Source organism: Zingiber officinale, chromosome 2A (genome assembly GCF_018446385.1).
Source record: "Zingiber officinale cultivar Zhangliang chromosome 2A, Zo_v1.1, whole genome shotgun sequence".
Taxonomy (NCBI): domain Eukaryota; kingdom Viridiplantae; phylum Streptophyta; class Magnoliopsida; order Zingiberales; family Zingiberaceae; genus Zingiber; species Zingiber officinale.
The window spans coordinates 4,049,973-4,063,639 of NC_055988.1; positions in this window are offsets into that span (position 1 = coordinate 4,049,973).

Consider the following 13,667-nt stretch of genomic DNA (forward strand, 5'->3'; position numbering starts at 1 on the left):
TTCTTATTTATTCTAAGCATGTAACTTGTTTCATTTCTTATATCCTTGTGTTAGAAATTAACCTTTTAATTCCTATCTTTTACTCACTTCTTCTTTCTTTCTTTCTTAACTTTTCTTTCTTTACTTCTTTACTTTTCTTTACTTTGGTTTTCTTTTCTTGCGCCCAGGCTTAGTACCATCTCATGCGCGTTCCCTAATAGGTTGGGGTTGCGAGCCACCAATCCTAAAAGAGCAGACCTCGAAAATGGTCACCTGGATTTGTTTAACGACAAGCTCTTGGATGTCGGGTACTAGCCTCTTGCTTGACTTACTTGTTATCTTTCTTATTATCTTTTATTAAAGATTGTGGGAGTCCCTTAAATATACTTAACAAGTATGGGTGTATAATCAACTAACCATGCTATATAACAGAATAAAACAAGTAACTTAAAGCTTACTGATCATGCTATAAGCTAAACTAAAGAAAGCAATTTAAAGCCTTTGAATCATACGGTGAAAACATGGCAAAGGATGCTATTTTAGTGCTTCTAAACATGCTGTAAAATCAAGTATGGAATGATTCTAATCATGCTATAAATAAAGCAAAAGAAAGCTAATTCAGACTTACTAAACATGCTATAAAATAGAACAAAAGAAAGCTAACTTGGACTTACTAAACATGTTGTAAATAAGGCAAAAACGATCACCACATGCTTTAGATTAAAGAGCTATTAAAGCTAACTAACACAATATATGCATATGTATCAAAACAAAGGAACTGCTCAAATCTATAGCAATGAAATACAAACATGAAGCTGATCACATAGCAAGGCCTACTGAACTATAGTCAAAAACACAATCCTTCAGTTCGCTACAGCCGGGAACACCACAGCATGTCAAAAATAAATAAAACTATAGTCTAAACAGTAGGTTTACTAATTTTGAAATCAAAGATTTAACAAGCTACTGAAATCTACTAGAATGAATACAGAAATGCTAGACAAGGTAGCAAGACAAACAAATCCCAAATCCTTGTGATGTGGCTATTGGTACTAATCCAAATAAGCAAGGAAATTCAGAATATCACTGCTGGAAAGGAATAGGGCTGTTCGTGTTTGAGAATAGCATCAAAACTAAATTTTGATTCCACTTGACTACCCTACTGATCATGCCTACCAATTAATCCGACTTACCTAACTTGAAATGTTAAAGACTTAGGGTCGTTTATGCCCATCCGCATGGATCGGAAAGGAAACCACTTGCTGGAAATCAAAGAGCTGTTCGGGTCATCATAATGGAGGCATCTCAATCACAAAACTTGAAACTCTCATACAAATAGGTATGATTATTCGACTTAACAGACAAAACAAGGGAAGCATGGCTCTAGCATAAAACTTTACTCGGCACGGCAAAAACCGAAGCAAGGAAAACAAATCGAAGCTCGGAGCAACTCCTACCGCAGGTGAGTAGTACTTACCTAGGGTTTTCCTGCACTTACAACCGAGAAGGAAGGAAGGAGGCTTTTAGGGTTCGGGCGAAGCTTCTCCGCAACTCCTTTGTGCTTCCGAGCTCCTTCCGTTGGGATGATCACGCACGGTGAACCCTAGCTGCTCCTGGTTTCCGCCGAGAGTACTTGCGCCGTCGCGAGGGAGAAGGCGAAGAGGAATTTAGAGAGGAGAAGTTAGGTTTTCTAAAATCCCAAAACTTATTTCCTTTTATAAGTAATCGGATATAACTCAACTATACTATAACCTTATTTAACTCTATTTGAGATTAACATCAATCCCTTATCCCAGCTGGTCAAGCCGGTTTGGCTTGGTTTGGTCCGACCCGAGGTCGCGGGTTCAAACCTCTTCTCCAACACTTTTTTTTTGCTTAAACTTCTTTGGCTTTGTAAAAATACTAAACGACCTCCAAAAATTACGTAAAAATACTCTAAAAATTCCTAAAAATCTCTAGAATATTTTAACAGTATTTTCAAACATTTTTATGGACGTTTGAAACTCAGAATAGGGAAAATTGGGTCGTTACAACTTTAATGATGTCCTTGTGACTTACCATAGCTCAGAAGTTTATCCAAAGAACGCTTACTTGTTGAACCCAAAGCTAAACCTGAATCTAACACAAAGTTAAACTAAACCCTAAAATTGAACCTCAATTCATCTCACAACAATTATAGGATTACCTGCTTGAAAATTTAGATCGGGTGAGATGACTAAGATAAATAAAAATTAATTCAAAATTTAATTCATAATTAGAATTAAAAATTAATCAACTTAAAATTATTTTTCAAAATTAATTAAATTAAAATTATTTTTCAAAATTAACTTAAAATTATTTTTCAAAATTAACTAAACTAAAATTATTTTTTAAAATTAATTAAAATTATTTTTCAAAATTAACTTAAAATTATTTTTCAAAATTAACTTAAAATTATTTTTTCAAACTTAATTAACTTAAATATTTTTTTCAAAACTTAATTAAACTTAACTATTTTTCAAATTTAATTAACCAAAAGTCTTTGATCCAAAATTAACTTACCTAATTCAATTATAAATACATAAATAAATAAATAAATAAATAAATAAAAAAAGACACACACGGCGCCTGAACAAAGGCGCCTCCCACAAGGGAGGCGCCCTCAACAGCGGCGGGAAATTTCCCGCTGACCTGTTTAAGGCGCCTTAAGGAGCTTTTAAGGCGCCTCCAAAGGCGCCTTAAGGAGCCTTTAAGGCGCCTTTATTCCGTGTTTTTGCCACGAACAGAAGCTTATTCTGTTCGTTTTCTACCGAAACACAACCCAAGGCTCTTGTACGATTTTTCCCCATCCAAGGCGCCTTCAACCCATTTCTTCCTCCTTTAATCCTAGCAATGCCTCCTAGGTACACTCTAAACTCTTCTCAATCATCTATTACATAAATTTCGTGCTAGTTTTGTTATTTTTCTTGTATAATGTCAAAAATAGGAAGCGTCGCATTGTGGATCCTACACCGGCTAGGGCCCCTTCCACGGACCCTAGATTCCCCTCAGAGCAACAGAGGATAGATTTTGCTAGGTTCACCTTTGAGTCCATTAAACCTAGATATATTAGTAGGAATATCTCAATTCTGTCTACCCGTAATCCAGATGATAGACTGCTATCATCTAGATAAACTGGTTGACTGCACCACTACAGTCAATCAAGACATGTGTGCCCAGTTCTATCACAACCTTGAAAAGGTTGATGATAGCACCTATACCACTAGAGTTGGTGGCACCGACCTTCAGTTTACTCCTTCCCTGCTTCGTACCAGCTTAGAGCTTAGGGAGTCCCAGTGTACATTTTTGTGTTACCCGAGTAGGGACCTACCTTTCGGTGATCTCTATTCCCACATTACCTTAGATGACATCTACATGCATTTTTTTGGGGAGGAGAGACCCTTTGGCCTGACTGAGTTCAGGTCTACTCTTTTTCGAGTTCAGGACTATGTTATATACAGAGTCCTAATAGCATGCATTCTACCCATCTCATCTCGAGACGTCTCGAAGATGTGATCATCCCACTCGTTCTTTTTGTACGCACTCAGTCAGCGCCTAGATATAGACATAGCACTGCATATGTTTCATAACATCATTCTTGCATCTAATACAGTTACATCTGGAGTGATTCATATGCCCTACTGCCATATCCTGACTCAGATATTCTCCAGTTCTAGGATAGACATTACCAGGGGGCACTCATACCACTGACTATATATGATGAGTTAGGTCAGCGTAGTCTTAGATTAGTAAGTGCTGAGGTCACTGCCGAGGGGATTCTGGCATGGAAGGGCCGACCACAGCCAGTCGCTGCTCCTGATGCTCCAGAGGCCGAGGACGTACCAGGTGAGGGTGAGGAGTGGCCCGACTTCCTGGCAGAGGACTTTTTCACAGATCCTTCCACCTCTGTCGGACCCTCCACATCAGCCAGGCCCTCGACTTCGACATCACTTTTTGTCGAGGACAGACTAGCCCGTCTTGAGGTTCAGTCCATCGAGACTCGACGCGCTGTTAGAGAGAGTCACCGCTTCCTTTGATCTCTTCGATCCGAGATTGTTGCAGGGTTCGTGTCTCTCCGAGGTGAGATACAGCATCAGGGACAGCCTCAGCTTGCACCCGAGCAACCCCTTGCACCACCCCCAGCCGATGATCCCTTAGATGTCGATCCTCCAGCTGACGATCCGCCTGCTTGACTCTATCTTTTTAGATTGTTTAGATATGTCACTCACTTTTTGGACCTGGATATCTTACTCACCTTTTGGTTGTATCTTGAAGTTGGTAATCTATTATTCACCTTGACCTATGCTTTAACTCAGCACTTACTTGTCACTTTATCAAAATTGTGAGTATAATTTCAAAACCACTTTTAAATTGTTTTGAAAATCATAGGGAAAATATATTTTCAAAATCCCATTTTCTTAGAATTTTTCAAAAATATGGAATTAGCCTAGGTTCTACCCTAGAAATCATGTTCCCCTAGATTTAAGCCAGAGCATCTCACAAACACCTTGGTATACCTTGCTTGTGTTTGAAATACATAGAACGACGTGAGATGCATAGGGTACAACCTGGACTCAAGAATGCTTATATCTGTGCATTAATATGAGTCTGGGTATTAAACACTGAGTAAACATTAATCAAGTCAAGTCTTCCAGCACTAGTCAAATCTAACTGGACCTATTGACTTAACCTGACTAACCAAGTGAAAGTTGCTGCCCTCTAGGCAATCAGCAAGTAGCTAAAGGTTAGACAGTTGGTGAAGGAAATGGAGATTTTAAGATTGAGCATGCTTGTACTTTAGGGCTCTGATACCTGCTCAAAACAATTTGAACAACTTAACATTTATTTAACCTGACTCATGCTTGGACTTAACGACCAACTAAATTTGATTAAATAACCTAAATTAAATATTTAATTATTCCCTCTTGGTCCTAAAATTTAGTAAATTCTTACTCCTATTTTCTTCAAAATTAAGTTTTTTAAGCTAAGTACCTTTTTAAGCTGAAACTACATTTTCAAAATTCAATGTTTGCAAAAGGCTTAGCTAAGTGATTCATATAGCAACTTTCAAACTTTCTCAAACTTAGCCACCTTTATAAATTTTTTCTAAAATACTTTTCTAAGTTACCTATTAGATTCATTCTATACTTAGCTAAAAGTATTAAAAAAAATATTTTTTTTTACTTGCAAAATTTATCTCATTGCGTTCAAAAGATTTTTGCTAAGTAAAAAGAGACTTCAAATTTTAAAAAATAATTTGGCTCCAAAAATTCTTTAAAATCTAGCTAAGTTTTTCAAAATTTTCTCTAAAAACAACTAAGTTTCAAAAGAAGTCAACCATATATTAGCCTTTTAAACTTAGGTGAAAAATATTCCTTTCTCTCCCTTAGCTAACAGTTTTTTCAGTAAAATTTAATTATAAGCTAAGTGTTACACAAGCATTTTTTCCTTCTTTCAAAGCCTAATCTGTTAAAACTTGTTTTAAACTGACTTATATTTTTTGATAAATGGCAAAGGGGGAGAGTAGGAAATTCAAAAGTAAAAATCTAAAAGAAAGCTCTGTATTAAGGGATAGCTTCACAAAGTTTAAGTGTTAACTTAAGTTATGTTTTTATTTGAATTTAAATACTTAAGCGTGCTCACTTAAACCTTTTTATATATATTTATGCAATTGTTTTACTTAACTTTGAATTTGGGTTGCCATAATCAGAAAGGAGGAGATTGTTGGTGCGGGAAGCATCCGACGATCGAACCTGAGTTTTGATAATGGCAAAGGATTCAAAGTTAAGGTGTGTGGTGATCTAATAGTCTGAATGAGATTGCAGGAAAGTCCTAAGTGCACTTAGGCAAAAGCCCTAACTATGGTTAGGCAAGGTAAAGCCCTAGGGGGTGGTAACCCTAGGTCATAGGGGGTGGTAACCCTATGCGGAAAGTCTTGGTGGGTCGAGTGCTTAAGGCAAAAGTCCTAGGGGGGGTAACCCTAGGTGAAAAGTCCTGGTGTCGCGAACCAGGTGAAAGACTGGACTAGTAGCGAAGCGGAAGTCCAGCAGAAAGTCCGGAAGCATCGAGCGCCAAGCAAAAGTCCAGTCAATCTGGAGGATCGTACTGGCAATAGGTAAATCTCCTGAGTGGAGTAGGTGAGGACACGTTCCCCGTAGAGGGAACAGTAGGCGTCGGGTTGACCTAAGATTTCTGGTTGGAAATCCGAAGTCAGACCCGGATAGTCCGGAGACTATCATCATACTCTATTATTATATCTATATTATTTTGTGCTAACTTTGTTTTGAGGGTATGTGTTTGGGACTAACACTTCTTGCAGGACCAAAGGAGCACAACTTAACCTCGGATGAACAGTGTCCGAGGCACCTCCATGGAGCTTGGAGGCGCCTCGGATGCAAGGTTGAGCTGTCCACGAAGCAAACTTGGAGGCGCCTTGAAGGGAGCTCAAGGCGCCTTGGACTGGTGGATGAAGGCGCCTTGGAGAGCACAGAAGGCGCCTTGAAGAGATAAGTCACGACCAGTTCAGGCTTGATCCACGCGGGTGACTCGGCTTATTTAAGACGCCTTGGATGGGCTTTAGGGCACCTTGAGCACTGTTTATAAGGAGGTTTCAAGCAGTGGCCTAAGCATCAATCAAGAAAAGCTTTCTTCTTTTGTGCTCTGCTCAAAAACTGTTCCTGAAGCGCTACAGTGACCTTCCGACAACCCGGAGCTTCTGTTTACATTCTATTGTTGTTGGTATTATTGTTTCTCAATCTTTCACTTATTGTAATACTTGTAAAACCTTATCGAGCTTATAGTTGTTGCCCACGGAAAGCGATCAAGGATTGTGGGCCTTCGAGTAGGAGTCGTCACAGGCTCTGAACGAAGTAAATTCCTTCGTGTCTGTGTGCTTGTTCTTATTTTCCACTGCCTATTACTCTGTTAAGTTTTTCGTACGATTTACGAATTCAAAAAGTGAAAGCCACGAGCGCTATTCACCCCCCCCTCTAGCGCTTCTCGATCCAACATAGACTTCTTAGTTCTTTGGAAGAGAAAACCTGAACTGGAGGTTACTTGGGAAAGAGATGTTACACTTTCACAATTTGATAAACAAATTGAGGTATAGTTGCAAAAGCATTCGACGACGACGTCGAGTTCTTTTGGTGGGGGTGTTTTGTTAGCCCCTTAACTCGTTGGCAAAGCTGGGCACACGGATTGGCTTGTTGCTCCTTTGATCCAGCTTATTGGGCATGTGCATAAGGCATGCTAAGCAATGACAGGATTGTGGTAGCGCGCAGGGGCTGTCCAAGAACAAGTGGAGTAGGAGGTCAACTTGATGGTGGCGAATAAATGAAAAGATTGGATATGCATATTCTAAGCATTTAGCCAAGCAAGGCTTGTAGAAAAGGAGAGCCATAGCATGCAGCAGGGCTCATGTAATGCAGCACTAGGGATGGAGCAACAGGAAGGTTGTTTTCGCCTAAGTTTGTGGTGCAGAACTTAGGTCATGCATTGGGCATGCTGGCTAACTTTGGGCATGATGCCAAAGCAACCAGTTTGTGGAGTCGGGACTAGGCTAAGCACAAGGGTGCGAGCTGATGTTTGGCGTGGTGCCAAAGCAGTAGGTGATGTAGACAAATAGTTGGGACATGTGGCATGATAGTTTGACGAAACCGCTTTGCAACTGCTTATAACTATTGGAGCAATTCCAATGGTCAATGCGTTTTGGTGTTTGGGCAAAGGGTTTAAGTTAGGATTATCCTCATTATTTGATATGTGTATGTGAGTGTGCAGGTTACAGGATACACATATGACTCAGCTTGATGACTTCAGGTCTAGTGAAGGATGGAGCATCTGAGGGACCATGGACAAGGCGGCAAGGACAAGAGCCAAAGGAAGCGTTCTTCGAAGCATACACGAAGAATGACATTGGGACGAGCCACGGGCTTGGATGCATCTGAGAGACGAGAGCCAAAGGAAGTAAACTTGAAGGCAAGAGGTCAAAGCTACTAAGAAGAAAAGTCAAGTGAGTCGTGAGGGTCCGAGTGCGAGAGAAATGTACTTGGGAAAGGGAACTCTAGGTTTAAAGTTATACCAGTCGGCTGGTCTGGGATCAGTCGACTGGGGGAGGGCACAAAGAGCTTCTGTGCCCGAAATGGCTGAGATCAGTCGACTGTTGGATCGAGACTGCGCTAGAGGGGGGGGTGAATAGCGCTCGTGGCTATTTCGTTTGAATTATCGGAATCGTTTGATTTAAAACGTACGAGTAAATGCAGCGGAAATAGAAAAGACAATCACACAAACATGGAGGATTTACTTCGTTTGGAGCCTGTGACGACTCCTACTCGAAGGCCCGCGATCCTTGATCGCTTTCTGTGGGCAACAACTATAAGCACGTAATTGTTACAAGAATTTTATAATTAAAACTATAAAGAAAAACAATACCGACAATAAGTATATATCAAAGTCTGGAGCTCCGGGTCGTCGGTATGTCGTAGCAGCACTTCGGGATGATCTCGTTAGCAGCACGTTGAAGAAAGGAAGTGTGGAAGTTGTTGATGTGAAGTGCTGGTCGAAACCCCCTTATAAAGGGTGTTCAAGGCGCCTCCATGCTGCCGAGTCCTCCGCGTGGATCGAGCTTGAACTGGTCGAAGTTCATCTGCTTAAGGCGCCTTAAACCTCACTCAAGGCGCCTTCCAAGGCGCCTTCTGCCTTCTTCAAGGCGCCTCCAATGGTGCTTCGCAGCCAGCTCTAGCTTTGCACCCGAGGCGCCTCCAAGCTCCATGGAGGCGCCTCGGACACTGTTCATCCGAGGCTTTAGGTTGTTCCTTTGCACCTGCAAGATACGTTAGTCCCAAACACTATCCTGCAACACAAAGTTAGCACAATAAATATGATAAATGAAGTATAGACAGTCTCCGGACTGTTCGAGTCTGACTTCGGGTTTCCTGCCGAAAATCCTAGGTCGACCCGACGCCTACTGTTTCCTCTATAGGGAACGCGTCCTCACCTACTCCCCTCAGGAGAGATTACCTGATGTCAGTCCGGTCCTCCAGACCGACTGGACTTTCCGCCTAGGGTTACCACCCCCTAGGACCTAGGGTTACTGCCCCCTAGGGTTTTTCTCCACCTAGGGTTACCACCCCCTAGGATCTAAGGTTGCCGCCCCTTAGGGTTTTCCTCCACCTAGGGTTACCGCCCCCTAGGACCTAAGGTTGCCGCCCCTTAGGGTTTTCCTCCACCTAGGGTTACCGCCCCCTAGGACCTAAGGTTGGCCCCCCTTAGGATTTTCCTTCACCTAGGGTTACCACCCCCTAGGACCTAAGGTTACCCGCCCTTAGGATTTTCCCTTGCCTAACCGCAGTTAGGACTTTCCTGAAACCTTATTTAACCACGTTAGATAACAAGGAATCTTAACTTTGAATCCCTTTGCCATTATCAAAACTGAGGTTCGATCGTCGGATGCTTACTGCACCAACATCGACTAGTACATGACACCAGTCTACTGATAGAGAGTCATTGGGCTGGTACCAGTCGACTAGTGCAAGGACCAGTCGAATGGTAACAGTAAAACCGCAAGGTTATTTTCTTCCAAGCTCTATAAGAAGGAGATTGGGATGGCTAGCCAAGGTGACGAAATTAGACTTGGTTAAAGCCTAATTAGTAGTCATTAAGTGCTCAAGGTTCTCTTGTAGCCAAGTGTTCTTGGTTGGTGTTGTAGTGAGGTTTCTCCACCCACAAGGAGTTACTTGAATAGCCAGAGTTTGTCGGGGACAAATCCACTGAAGAATCAGGATCATCCACCTCAAGGACAGCCATAGAGTAGGAGCCCTAATATCCGAACTATGTTAAATCGACGAATACGTAGGAAGAGATCAATTAGGGTCAACGTCTATTCAACCCCCCTTCTAGCCGACCACTGATCCTCTAACAAGTGGTATCAGAGTAAGGACACTCTCCTTCGGACTAACCGTTGAGGAAGCAAGGATGCCTAACTTGATTGAACCGCCGAAGTTTGAAGGCTGAGGCTTATGGGACGTCACCTATTGGATGATGAAGATGGAAGTCTTCTTCGACATAGATTGGGATACCATGATGGTGGTTAAGGAGCCGTTTGAAGTCCCGAAGGACAAGAAAGGGAAGAAGCTTCAATCACGATATTGGACGGAGGAGCAAACCACACAATCATAAGCAAATTCAAAGGTAATATCTATTTTGATTGATATTTTACCTAATGATGTGATGAGTCTTGTAGGTGAATACGAGAATGCTCACGATTTGTGGAGCAAGATAAAGAAGGTTCAATGGGAAGAATCTATGCCTACACAAGAAGAAAAAGAACCCAAGGAGATGTATTCAATTGCTCAAGGAAAGGAGGTGGAGCAACCGGAAGTTGAGTCATGCTCAACATTCGAGGAGGAGAAGGAGGATGAGGAAGCATCATCAACATCCTCAAGGGTTGAAGAAGAATCCAAGACGGATGAAACAGAGGTCTTGGAGGTCAACTTAGTGAGTGTCTCCATCGAAGTCAAGTCAAAGTACCACATCATTTGCTTCGGTTGTAATGAGAAGGGACACTACAAGAGTAGGTGTCCATTGGGTAAGAAAGAGATATCTCCTAAACTCAATTCAATTTCTTTAGAATCTAATTTGAGTTATAGAAAGAAGAAGGAAAAGAATCACATTAGATGCTTTACATGTGGTGAAATGGAACACAACCACACAAGATGCCTAAAGAAGAGAGAGCTCAAGAAGTTGGAGCATTTGAAGAAATGTGAGAATAAGAAGAGAAGCTCAAGTTAAGGGGGAGCTTCAAGGGTAAGGGAGGTATACCCTAATTTGAAGTGTAATTCAAATTCAAATTCTTATACTCTCATGCATGCTAGAAATAATTTCATTATTTACCCATACAAAATTTTGGATTTAGATATCATGATAGAAATAGGGTAAATGTTAGAGATAACCCTAGGAGACCTATGCATGATAAATCTAGAAATGGTAGACTTAAGGAAAACCAAAGTATTAATCCCAAGAAGGGGAGACACATGGCTAGAAAGGATAGGTCTAGGAATATCCAATTTGAATAAATCAACTCTAGGGTTAGGGACCTAGAAAGGAAAAAATCAAGCTTTGAAGGTAAAACTTGATCAATTAGAGAAAACCCTAGATAGAATCAATGTTGGATCTAGAGGGTTAAGTATGATGTTGGGTAGCCAAAGAACCAATAATGATAGATCAGATTTGGGATACCGATCTAGTGTCTCCAAGACTAAGGAAAAGTCTTATACTAGGATTGCATATGACTATAGTAAGGAGAAGCAAATGATGTCTGTAGATTGTATACACTTGTTTAGCATGTTTTGACGCACATTCACATACTTTGTACATGTTTTATCTATGCACTTTCGTACTTCCAGTTTTCCTTTTGAACATATTTACTCTTTTTGTTCAGAGATATGCTTTGTGCATTTTGTGTATACAGGAGTCGAATTTGGAGAAGATTTTGACACTTGAACAAGGAGGGAAGGCACAAGCCCTGTGAGCCACACGACCCTGCTATGGGGGGTTGCCCAGGCCGTGTGTGGATCACTGCCCGTGTGACTGCAGCAGGAAAGGAAGTGGCCTTGGCCGTGTGAACCTCGCATGGTCGTGCCAAGATGGGAAGCCAGAGGAAGCCAGGCCATGTAGATCTACACGGCCGTGCAAGTCTTCCAGAGCTGAAGAATGCCCTGGCCGTGTGCTTCACACGGCCCATGCAACAATTCTAGAGGCCAAGAATGCCCTGGTCGTGTGCTTCACACGGCCCGTGTAAGGAGTGCAGTGGTAGAGCCAGACATGGTCATGTCTCACACACGGTCGTGCGAGACAGGCAGAGAGGGGAGTGAGCCAGGCCGTGTCCCACACACGGCTAGGTCCTGGGGTCGTGTGGCGCCCGAGTTTCCCCCTCTATATAAAGGTTTTTTCTTCATTTCAAGGGGATCTTCTCGCTTTTGGGGGGAATTGAAGATTTGGGCGCTCCTCCACCTACTTGGAGTGATTTCCAATGATTCTAAGGGCGGATCTTCAACGTTTCGACTCCGAGGAGCGAGGATTGGATCCAAAGATGGTTCTTCATCGTAGATAAGCTTTTCTTCCCTTTCTTTCTTAGATTTGGATCAAGATGTTTTTCTTTTATTGTTCTTTTGAATTCTTTCCTTGTTCCATGGATTAGATCTCTTGTTTTAGGATGTAGGGAGTATTTGTAATGGAGATTTGATGTAAACTCTTGTGGATTCGCTAACATTTCTATTTCTACGACTTTACCCTGTTTGTATCTATTCTTTCTTGTGTGGATTGTTGTGATTAGGGCTTAATTACCATGCTTGATTGAATGTTTGAATATTTTATGGATCTTGTAGAGGTAATTCCTCATTCGATTTTCTGAGGGACATTCGTGACAGGAACATACCCGTGTAAGAATGTTTGAGGGGTAATCTTGAAGGGGAAATTATGTATTTCAAGAGGGTAGGATAGATTGTATGCATTAATCTTTATATCTTAATGAGGTTGAGAAGTAGTGGATTTCTATGTTGATTTTCCGAGGGACGCACGTGACAGGCAAGCCCGTGTAAGGACAACATAGGGTTCATTCCTAATTTATCGCATTTAGATATATTTCAGTCCTACGCTGGTTGTCTATTGCAAGAGGGAACTGACAACCTTCTACAAATGATGGACAATTGAGAAATAAGATTTGGTAGATCATTACATTGAATAACATTACAAAGAAACCAAAACTCCTAGAACATACCTTTATCATTGCCCTTATTCTTGTTTCTTATTCCTTCATTTCTTTGTTTACATTTCATAGTTACACTTAGATTTTGTTAATCAATTGATTGGTTGTTTAGCTAACTCGCTTTGAGACATCTTCAGTGCTTATTCCAGTCCCTATGGATTCGATATCCTTTATTATTACTTACGACATATCCGTACACTTGCGGAGGTCAACAACAAATAAATGGGAAATGAAAGCCATTTAATGGTAAGAAGAAATTAACCAAGGATAAGGTGTCAAAGGTTAAAAAGGTTAGGTTTGGTGCACCGATGTGACCTAGCAATTGTGGATGAGTCATCTAGGGAGATGACCAAGATTAAGAGCTCTAGGGGGAGATCAAAGAGTCAATTTAGGACCTATGCCCAATGAATCTCAAGTGGGTTTTACTTGGGAGTCTAGAGGAGCCATGAAATGTGTCAAAAGGTTTTGGAGACGGATTTGAGTCTTAAACTTAGGGAATTGACACAGGTAGTTTGTGTTTCATGCAAGAAAAGATGACATTGGAGTCATATTGCATGATAATTAGTTTTGGATGTATAGATGCCATATAAACCAATGCTAGGGATGCATTGTGGGTTAGTATGAGCAAATACATCAAGAGGAAGCCAAAACTAGGACTTTAGGTCAAGGTTCAATTGGACCATTTAGATAATTTTGAGTTTTGTCTCAATCTTGGGATCCGAGATATATACATTTTTAAATGTATTTGTTCTAAGTAGATATTGGTAAAACAGATCTCTCCACAAAATTTAAAAATTTTTGGAGGTTTGTGGAATTTCTGGTGTATTTCTGAATTTGGGTCAGAAATATTAAAAAAGGTTGGAAAAGGGTACCAGTTGATTGGTGCAGTTACCAGTCGACTGGTAACAGT